Source organism: Triticum dicoccoides, chromosome 4B (genome assembly GCF_002162155.2).
Source record: "Triticum dicoccoides isolate Atlit2015 ecotype Zavitan chromosome 4B, WEW_v2.0, whole genome shotgun sequence".
Taxonomy (NCBI): Eukaryota; Viridiplantae; Streptophyta; class Magnoliopsida; order Poales; family Poaceae; genus Triticum; species Triticum dicoccoides.
Genome location: NC_041387.1, coordinates 628,812,684 through 628,822,673, shown reverse-complemented (window position 1 = coordinate 628,822,673; position 9,990 = coordinate 628,812,684).

Genomic DNA, 9,990 nt, shown 5'->3' with positions numbered 1-9,990 from the left:
TGCGCCCCTCCGGCCGTCGCCTCCTTGCCGGAGCTAGCCCGCGCCTCCCGCGCCCGCCGCCGGCCGGATCCGGTCCGGGGCCACCTCCCCGCGCTGTCCTCGACCTCGCCGGAGACCTCCTCGGCCACAACTCCGGCGAACCTCGAATACCGTGTAGATCTGAGGTTGACCCCGGAGATTTCTCAAGTCCCCGAATATTTAGACATTTTAATGCCCTGTTCTACGTGCCATATCTCTTTGCATACTCCTCCGTTTTAGGTATATAATATATCAAAATGTTCGTCATGAGATGCTCTTCATTTCATTCCATTATGTCATGCTTGTTTGAGATCATCTTGATGCATGAATCATCGTTGCAAGAGTGCTATATGATGTTAATCTGTTGAAACTGTTATAACTTGGTGATTTGTCTTTTTTGTTGCATTTTGTGTGTGCATCCTATGAGCATGAGCTCTACATGTGTTTTGACCTACATCATACCATCTTTACAGGGGTGCCATCCATGTATTTGTGTAAGTCTTGTACTGAGTGCATCAAGCTTGTTAAGTAGGGTACTTGCAGTTGCTGTTTTGCTAGGCTGAATCTGTTATTTTGTGATGTTATGTAAATCTGCTGCGAAAAGTCATTCTATGCATAATCTGTAGATGTCCACTAAGGATGTTTTGTTACACATGTCATGCTCTATCCATCCATGCCCCTGGTTGCATTTATAGCTTGCTGTAGCTTGTTGTAATCTTGCTCAAAACTTGCTAAATAATGTTGTTGTCAGCCTGTTAACATGAAGTTTAGTTTTGCCATGAGCTTTGCTAGTGATCCATGCACCCTATGAACTTGCTCTTGCCATGCTTAGCTTGATAAACATGTATTCTTACAGTTGGTTAACTTTTCATGCCATGTGTTGCTCTGTGGTGAGTGGTACAATCTCACTAATATGCCTACTTATTGTTGTTCCTGCCATGTATGAATCTGTCATATAACTTGCTACGTTTACATGGGTGCCATCCTATTTTCTGATCCTTTTTGGCTCATGGTCAGTAAAAGCCTTTTCTTCTATGCATTTAGTAGTATCATGTCATGCCTTTGTTTGCCATGATAAGTTCCTGTATCATGTTGTTTGATAGCTCTAAACATTGCAACCTAATGTTATTTCTGCTAAGCCTGTAAACTATTATTATATGCAATCTTGCCATGTGTTTGGAGCATGTTCTAGTGATCTCTGGAGATAGCTCAGTGTTTATGTTTTTCATGCTTTACCTGTACATCATGTCCATGTCTTTTGTTTTTATGTTGAGGTGCTGTAGCATATTGTTTTGATGCTTGCAAGATGCCTAGTTGCTGTTACGGACAAATTGTTGTTATGACTTGTATAGAGTGTATGTGTTGAACCGTTGCTCCGTTTTGAGTGTGCTCTATATGAAACTTGCGTAGAATTGCATGTAGTTTCATCTTATCATGTTGCATCCATGTTTTGAGGTGTTTTCTTGACGTTTGTATGCATTTTGCGTCAATGCCATGTTTGACTTGTTTTGCTCATATCTTCTAGGCCGTAGCTCCGAACTAAATGAACTTTATATGTAACTTGACTAGAATCTCGTGTAGATCATCTTGGGTGCATCTTAACTTGCTGTTTAACAACTTGAACATAAGGTTTATTCAGATCTGGACCAACTTCGAAATTGGCATATGAGGACTTACCGGATTTATTATATGTTGTTTCCGGCCTCATTTAAACTTGCTTTGATGTGTTGCTCTTGTATACATCATCTCTTGCCATGAGTAGCCTCATCTAGATTTGTCATGCATCATGCTTGGTTGTGCATCATGTATTGTTTATGTGTGGTGTGTTTACCATGTTGTGTGCTTCTTCTCGATAGTTCCAGTTTCGTTGCGATCGTGAGGATTCGTTCGTCTACGCTTGGTTCGTCTTCGTGGCTTCATCTTCTTCATGGACTCATTCTTCTTCCTTGCGGGATTTTAGGCAAGATGACCGCTACCCTGGATCTCACTACTATCTTTGCTATGCTAGTTGCTTCGTTCTATCGCTTTGCTGCGCTACCTATCACTTGTTTATCAAGCCTCCCAAATTGCCATGTCAGCCTCTAACCTTTTCACCCTTCCTAGCAAACCATTGCTTGGCTATGTTACCGCTTTTCTCAGCCGCTCTTATAGCGTCGTTAGTTGCAGGTGAAGTTGAAGATTGCTCCATGGTGGACAGGATTATGTTGGGATATCACAATATCTCTTATTTAATTAATGCATCTATATACTTGGTAAAGGGTGGAAGACTCAGCCTTATGCCTGGTGTTTTGTTCCACTCTTGCCGCCCTAGTTTCCGTCATACTGGTGTTATGTTCCCGGATTTTGCGTTCCTTACGCGGTTGGGTGAATTATGGGACCCCCTTGACAGTTCGCTTTGAATAAAACTCCTCCAGCAAGGCCCAACCTTGGTTTTACCATTTGCCTCAACACCACCTATACCCTTCCCTTGGGTCGGCCAACCCGAGGGTCATCTTTATTTTAGCCCCCCCCCCCCCGGGCCAATGCTTGTCTTAGTGTTGGTATGAACCAGAGCCACTTGCAGCGCAACCTCAGGGAAACTTGAGGGCTGGTTTTAGTTGTACGTAGTGTTCATCCGGTGTTGCCCTGAGAACGAGATATGTGCAGCTCCTATCGGGATTGTCGGCGCATCGGGCGGTCTTGCTGGACTTGTTTTACCATTGTTGAAATGTCTTGTAAACCGGGATTCCGAGTCTGATCGGGTCTTCCTGAGAGAAGGTATATCCTTCGTTGATCGCGAGAGCTTATCATGGGCTAAGTTGGGACACCCCTGCAGGGTATGAACTTTCGAGAGCCGTGCCCGCGGTTATGTGGCAGATGGGAATTTGTTAATCTCCGGTTGTAGATAACTTGACACCAGATCCGAATTAAAACGCATCAACCGCGTGTGTAGCCGTGATGGTCTCTTTTCGGCGGAGTCCGGGAAGTGAACACAGTTTTTGGGTTATGTTTGACGTAAGTAGGAGTTCAGGATCACTTCTTGATCATTACTAGCTTCACGATCGTTCCGTTTGCTCTCTTCTCGCTCTTATTTGTGTATGTTAGCCACCATATATGCTTAGACGTTGCTGCAACCTCACCACTTTACCCCTTCCTTCCCATTAAGCTTGCGTATGTTAGTCTCTTTAGGATAGTATCGCATATTGGGCTTGACAGCGCCCCCCTAGGGCGTACCCTATGTTCTCGTGGCCGCCTTGGCTGCTTCTTGACGTCCACTCCAAGTCTCCTGGATTGCGTTTGTTCCAAAAAGATCGCTCCAAAAGGTTTCATTTCGTTTGGACTCTGTTTGATATTCCTTTCCTGTGAAACACAAAAATAGACAAAAAAAGAGCAATTCGGGCCGGGCCTTCGGTTAGTAGGGTAGTCCCAAAAATGATATAAAAGTGTATAGTAAAGCCCATAAACATCCAAAACGGGTATATAATAGCATGGAACAATAAAAAATTATAGATAGGTTGGAGACGTATCAAGCATCCCCAAGCTTAATTCTTGCTCGTCCTCGAGTAGGTAAATAATAAAAACAGAATTTTCGATGTGGAATGCTACCTATCATGTTTCTCAATGTATTTTTCTTTATTGTGGCATGAATGTTCAGATCCAAATGATTCAAAATAAAAGTTCATATTGACAAAAGAATAGTAATACTTCAAGCATACTAACAAAGCAATCATGTCTTCTCAAAATAACATGGCTAAAGAAAGCTATCCCTACAAAATCATATAGTCTGGCTATGCTCTATCTTCATCACACAAAATATTTAAATCATGCACAACCCCAATGACACGCCAAGCAATTGTTTCATACTTTAATGTTCTCAAACTTTTTCAACTTTCACGCAGTACATGAGCATGAGCCATGGACATAGAACTATATGTGTAATAGAATGGTGGTTGTGGAGAAGACAAAAAAGGAGAAGATAGTCTCACATCAACTAGGCGTATCAACGGGCTATGGAGATGCCCATTAATAGATATCAATGTGAGTGAGTAGGGATTGCCATGCAACGGATGCACTAGAGCTATAAGTGTCTGAAAGCTCAACAAAAGAAACTAAGTGGGTGTGCATACAACTTTCTTGCTCGCGAAGACCTAGGGCATTTTGAGGAAGCCCATCATTGGAATATACAATCCAGGTTCTATAATGTAAAATTCCCACTAGTATATGAAAGTGACAACATAGGAGACTCTCTATCATGAAGATCATGGTGCTACTTTTAAGCACAAGTGTGGAAAAGGATAGTAACATTGTCCCTTCTCTCATTTTCTCTCATTTTTTTGGTGGGCTTCTTTGGCCTCTTTTTTTATATTTGGGATTCTTTGGCCTCTTTTATTTTTCATAAAGTCCGGAGTCTCATTCCGACTTGTGGGGGAATCATAGCCTCCATCATCCTTTCCTCACTTGGGACAATGCTCTAATAATGAATATCCTCACACTTTTATTTACTTAAAACGCAAGAACTGCAACTCAATACTTAGAACAAAATATTACTCTATGTGGATGCCTCCGGCGGTGTACCGGGATATGCAATGAATCAAGAGTGACATGTATGAAAGAATTATCAAGATGGCTTTGCCACAAAATACAATGTCAACTACATGATCATGCAAAAGCAATATGACAATGATGGAGCATGTCATAATAAATGGAACGTTGGAAAGTTGCATGGCAATATATCTCGGAATGGCTATGGAAATGCCATAATAGGTAGGTTTGGTGGCTGTTTTGAGGAAGGTATATGGTGGGTGTATGGTACCAGTGAAAGTTGCGCGGCACAAGAGAGGCTAGCAATAGTGGAAGGATAAGAGTGCGTATAATCCATGGACTCAACATTAGTCATAAAGAACTCATATACTTATTGCAAAAATCTACAAGCTATTGAAACAAAGTACTATGCGCATGCTCCTAGCGGGATAGATTGGTAGGAAAATACCATCGCTCGTCCCCGACCGCCACTCATAAGGAAGACAATCAAAAAATAAATCATGCTCCAACTTCATCACATAACGGTTCACCATACGTGCATGCTATGGGAATCACAAACTTCAACACAAGAATTCCTCAAATTCATAATTACTCCACTAGCATGACTCTAATATTACCACCTAACAATTATCAAGCATCAAGTTGATCATAGTATTCAATTCACTTCCTATGATAGTTTTTATTATACCCAACTTGTATGCCCATCATTCTAGGACCAATTTTATAACCATAGCAAATACCATGTTGTTCTAAAAGACTCTCAAAATAATATAAGTTAAGCATGAGAGATCAATAATTTCTACAAAATAAAACCACCGCCGTGCTCTAAAAAGATATAAGTGAAGCACTAGAGCAAAACTGTCTAGCTCAAAAGATATAGGTGAAGCACATAGAGTATTCTAATAAATTCTGAATTATGTGTGTCTCTCCCAAAATGTGTGTACAGCAAGGATGATTGTGGTAAAATAAAAATCAAAGACTCATACATACAAGACGCTCCAAGCAAAACACATATCATGTGGTAAATAAAAATATAGTTCCAAGTAAAGTTACCGATAGACGAAGACGAAAGAGGGGATGCCTTCTGGGGCAACCCCAAGCTTAGAATTTTGGTTGTCCTTGAATTACCTTGGGGTGCCATGGGCATCCCCAATCTTAGGCTCTTGCCACTCTTATTCCATAGTCCATCAAATCTTTACCCAAAACTTGAAAACTTCACAACACAAAACTTAACAGGAAATCTCATGAGTTCTGTTAGTGCAAGAAAGAAAAACCACCACTTAAGGTACTGTAATGAACTCATTCTTTATTTATATTGGTGTTCAACCTACTGTATTCTAAATTCTCCATGGTTCATACCCCCCGATACTAGCCATAGATTCATCAAAATAAGCAAACAATACATGAAAAACAGAATCTGTCAAAAACAGAACGGTCTATAGCAATCTATAACTTTTGAATACTTCTGGAACTCTAAAAATCCTACCAAAATAGGAAGTCCTGGGAAATTTGTCTATTGATATACTGCAAAAATAATCAACTCAAATGAACGTTCCTGTGATTTATTAGATGTTTTCTCGTGAGGGCAAAAGTTTCTGTTTTTCAGCAAGATCAAATTAACTTTCACCCAAGATGATCCTATAGGTTCTACTTGGCACAAACACTAATTAAAACATAAAACCATATCTAAACAGATTCTAGATGAATTATTTATTACTCCCTCCGTAAACTAATATAAGAGCGTTTAGAATACTAAAGTAGTTATCTAAACACTCTTATATTAGTTTACAGAGGGAGTACTAAACAGTAACAAAAAGCAAGGAACAAAAATAAAATTGGGTTGGCTCCCAACAAGCGCTATCGTTTAACGCCCCTAGCTAGGCATAAAAGTGAGAATAGATCTAAGTATTGCCATCTTTGGCATTCAATTCATAAGTGGCTCTCATAATAGATTCATAAGGTAATTTGATTTTCTTTCTAGGAAAGTTCTCCATGCCTTTCCTTAGTGGAAATTGGAATCTATTATTTGCTTCCTTCATATCAATAATTGCACCAATAGTTTTAAGGAAAGGTCTACCAAGAATAATAGGACATGAAAGATTGCAATCTATATCAAGAACGATAAAATCTATGGGCACATAATTCCTATTTTCAACAATAAGAACATCATTAATCCTCCCCATAGGTTTCTTAATGGTGGAATCCGCAAGATGCAAGTTTAAAGAGCAATCATCAAATTCACGGAAACCTAGCATATCACATAAAGTTTTTGGAATTGTGGAAACACTAGCACCCAAATCACACAAAGCATAACATTCATAATATTTTATTTTATTTTTTATTGTAGGTTCCCAATCATCATAAAGTTTTCTAGGGATAGAAACTTCTAATTCAAGTTTTTCTTCATAAGATTGCATCAAAGCATCAACGATATGTTTAGTAAAAGCTTTATTTTGGCTATAAGCATGAGGAGAATTCAACACGGATTGCAATAAGGAAATACAATCTATTAAAGAACAATTATCATAATTAAATTCCTTGAAATCCAAAGTAGTGGGTCCATTACTATGAAAAGTTTTAATCTCTCCAATCCCATTTTTACCAATTTTAGCATCAAGATCAAAATACTCCAAATCATTGGGACGCCTTTTAACTAAAGTTGACTCATCTCCAGTCCCATCATTATTAAGATTCATATTGCAAAACAAGGATTTAATAGGAGACACATCAATAACTTTTAGATCTTCATCATTTTTTTTCTAGTCCTTCTGGTTTGGCGGCCATCTTATTAACTAAGGTTGCTCGCTTATCGGAAATTTGGGCGATTGATTTTTCAAGACGAGCAAACTGAGAATTCAAACCATGAAATTCCTTAGACATATCATCAAGCTCTTTATTCATGTATTCTAGAAAGCTTTTTTGTTCCTTAAACTCGTTTTTAAAGAAATTATTATGCTCAAATTGCAAAGCCATCAAGCTTCTAATATTGATTTCGATTTCTTCCAACCTTCTAAGGTGAAGATCGGCGTTTTGCCATAAGGGCAACCGGGCACACAAGAGGCAAGCAAAAAAGAGGCGAACGGAAAAGAGAGGGCGAATAAAACGGCAAGGGTGAAGTGGGGGAGAGGAAAACGAGAGGCAAATGGCAAATAATGTAATGTGAGGGAGATGAGTTTGTGATGGGTACTTGGTATGTCTTGACTTGAGCGAAGACCTCGCCGGCAACGGCGCCAGAAATCCTTCTTGCTACCTCTTGAGCATGCATTGGTTTTTCCCTTGAAGAGGAAAGGGTGATGCAGCAAAGTAGTGTAAGTATTTCCCTCAGTTTTTGAGAACCAAGGTATCAATCCAGTAGGAGGCTCCTCACAAGTCCCTCGCACCTACACAAACAAACAAGAACCTCGCAACCAATGCGATAAAGGGGTTGTCAATCCCTTCACGGCCACTTGCGAAAGTGAGATCTGGTAGAGATAATATGATAAGATAAATATTTTTAGTATTTTTATGATATAGATTGAAAAGTAAAGATTGCAAAATAAAGTAGATTGGAAACTTATATGATAGAGAATAGACCCAGGGGCCATAGGTTTCACTAGTGGCTTCTCTCAAGATAGCATAATTATTACGGTGGGTGAACAAATTACTGTCAAGCAATTGATAGAAAAAGTGCATAGTTATGAGAATATCTAGGCATGATCATGTATATATGCATCACGTCCGCGACAAGTAGACCGACTCCTGCCTGCATCTACTACTATTACTCCACACATCGACCGCTATCTAATATGCATCTAGAGTATTAAGTTCATAAGAACAGAGTAATGCATTAAGCAAGATGACATGATGTAGAGGGACAAACTCAAGCAATATGATATAAACCCCATATTTTTATCCTCGATGGCAACAATACAATACGTGTCTTGCTGCCCCTGCTGTCACTGGGAAAGGACACCGCAAGATTGAACCCAAAGCTAAGCACTTCTCCCATTGCAAGAAAGATCAATCTAGTAGGCCAAACCAAACTGATAATTCAAAGAGACTTGCAAAGATAACCAATCATACCTAAAAGAATTCAGAGGAGATTCAAATACTTCTCATAGATAAACTTGATCATAAACCCACAATTCGTCAGATCTCGACAAACACACCGCAAAAAGAGTTACATCGAATAGATCTCCAAGAAGATCAAGGAGAATTTTGTATTGAGATTCAAAGAGAGAGAAGAGGCCATCTAGCTAATAACTATGGACCCGAAGGTCTGTGGTAAACTACTCACAACTCATCGGAGAGGCCTTGGTGATGATGTAGAGGACCTCTGTGGTTGATTCCCCCTCCGGCGGTGCGCCGGAAAAGGCTCCAAGATGGGATATCACGGGTACAGAAGGTTGCGACAGTGGAAATAGTTTTTAGTGGTGCTCCTCGATGGTTTCAGGGTTCGTAGATATATATAGGCGAATGAAGTAGGTCAGGGGAGCCACGAGGGGCCCACGAGGCAGGGGGACGCCCCCCTAGGGCGCGCCCTACACCCTTGACGTCCACTCCAAGTCTCCTGGATTGCGTTTGTTCCAAAAAGATCACTCCCGAAGGTTTCATTCCGTTTGGACTCTGTTTGATATTCCTTTTCTGCGAAACACTGAAATAGACAAAAAAACAACAATTCGGGCTGGGCCTCCGGTTAGTAGGTTAGTCCCAAAAATGATATAGAAGTGTATAGTAAAGCCCATAAACGTCCAAAACGGGTGATAACATGGAACAATCAAAAAATATAGATACGTTGGAGACATATCAGATTGCAATCCTACATGTCCTATTATTCTTGGTAGACCTTTCCTTAGAATGATTTGGTGCAATTATTGATATGAAAGAAGGAAACATTAGATTTCAATTTCCATTAAGGAAGGGCATGGAACACTTTCCTAGAAAGAAAATTAAATTGCCATATGTATCTATTATGAGAGATACTTATGGATTGCATACCAAAGATGAAAATACCTAGATCTATTCTTGTTTTTATGCCTAGCTAAGGGCGTTAAACAATAGCGCTTGTTGGGAGGCAACCCAATTTTATTTTTGGTCTTTGCTTTTTGTTCCTGTTTTGCTTTTAATAATTCATCTAGCCTTTGGTTAGATGTGGTTTGTGTTTTAATTAGTGTTTGTGCCTAGTAATACCTTTGAGATAGCTTACGGTGATAGTTGTTTTGATCTTGCTAAGAAACGGAAACTTTTGCGCCTAGGAAAATAATTTTCATAATTCACAGAAGCGTGCTTTTGATCTAACTCTTTTTGCACTGGATTAGTACACAAATTGCCAGGATGCCCTAATGTTTCAGAATTTTTGGAGTTATAGAAGTATTTGAGAATTACAGATTGCTACAGACTGTTCTGTTTTTGACAGATTCTGTTTTCTATGTGTTGTTTGCTTATTTTGATGAATCTATGGGTAGTATCGGG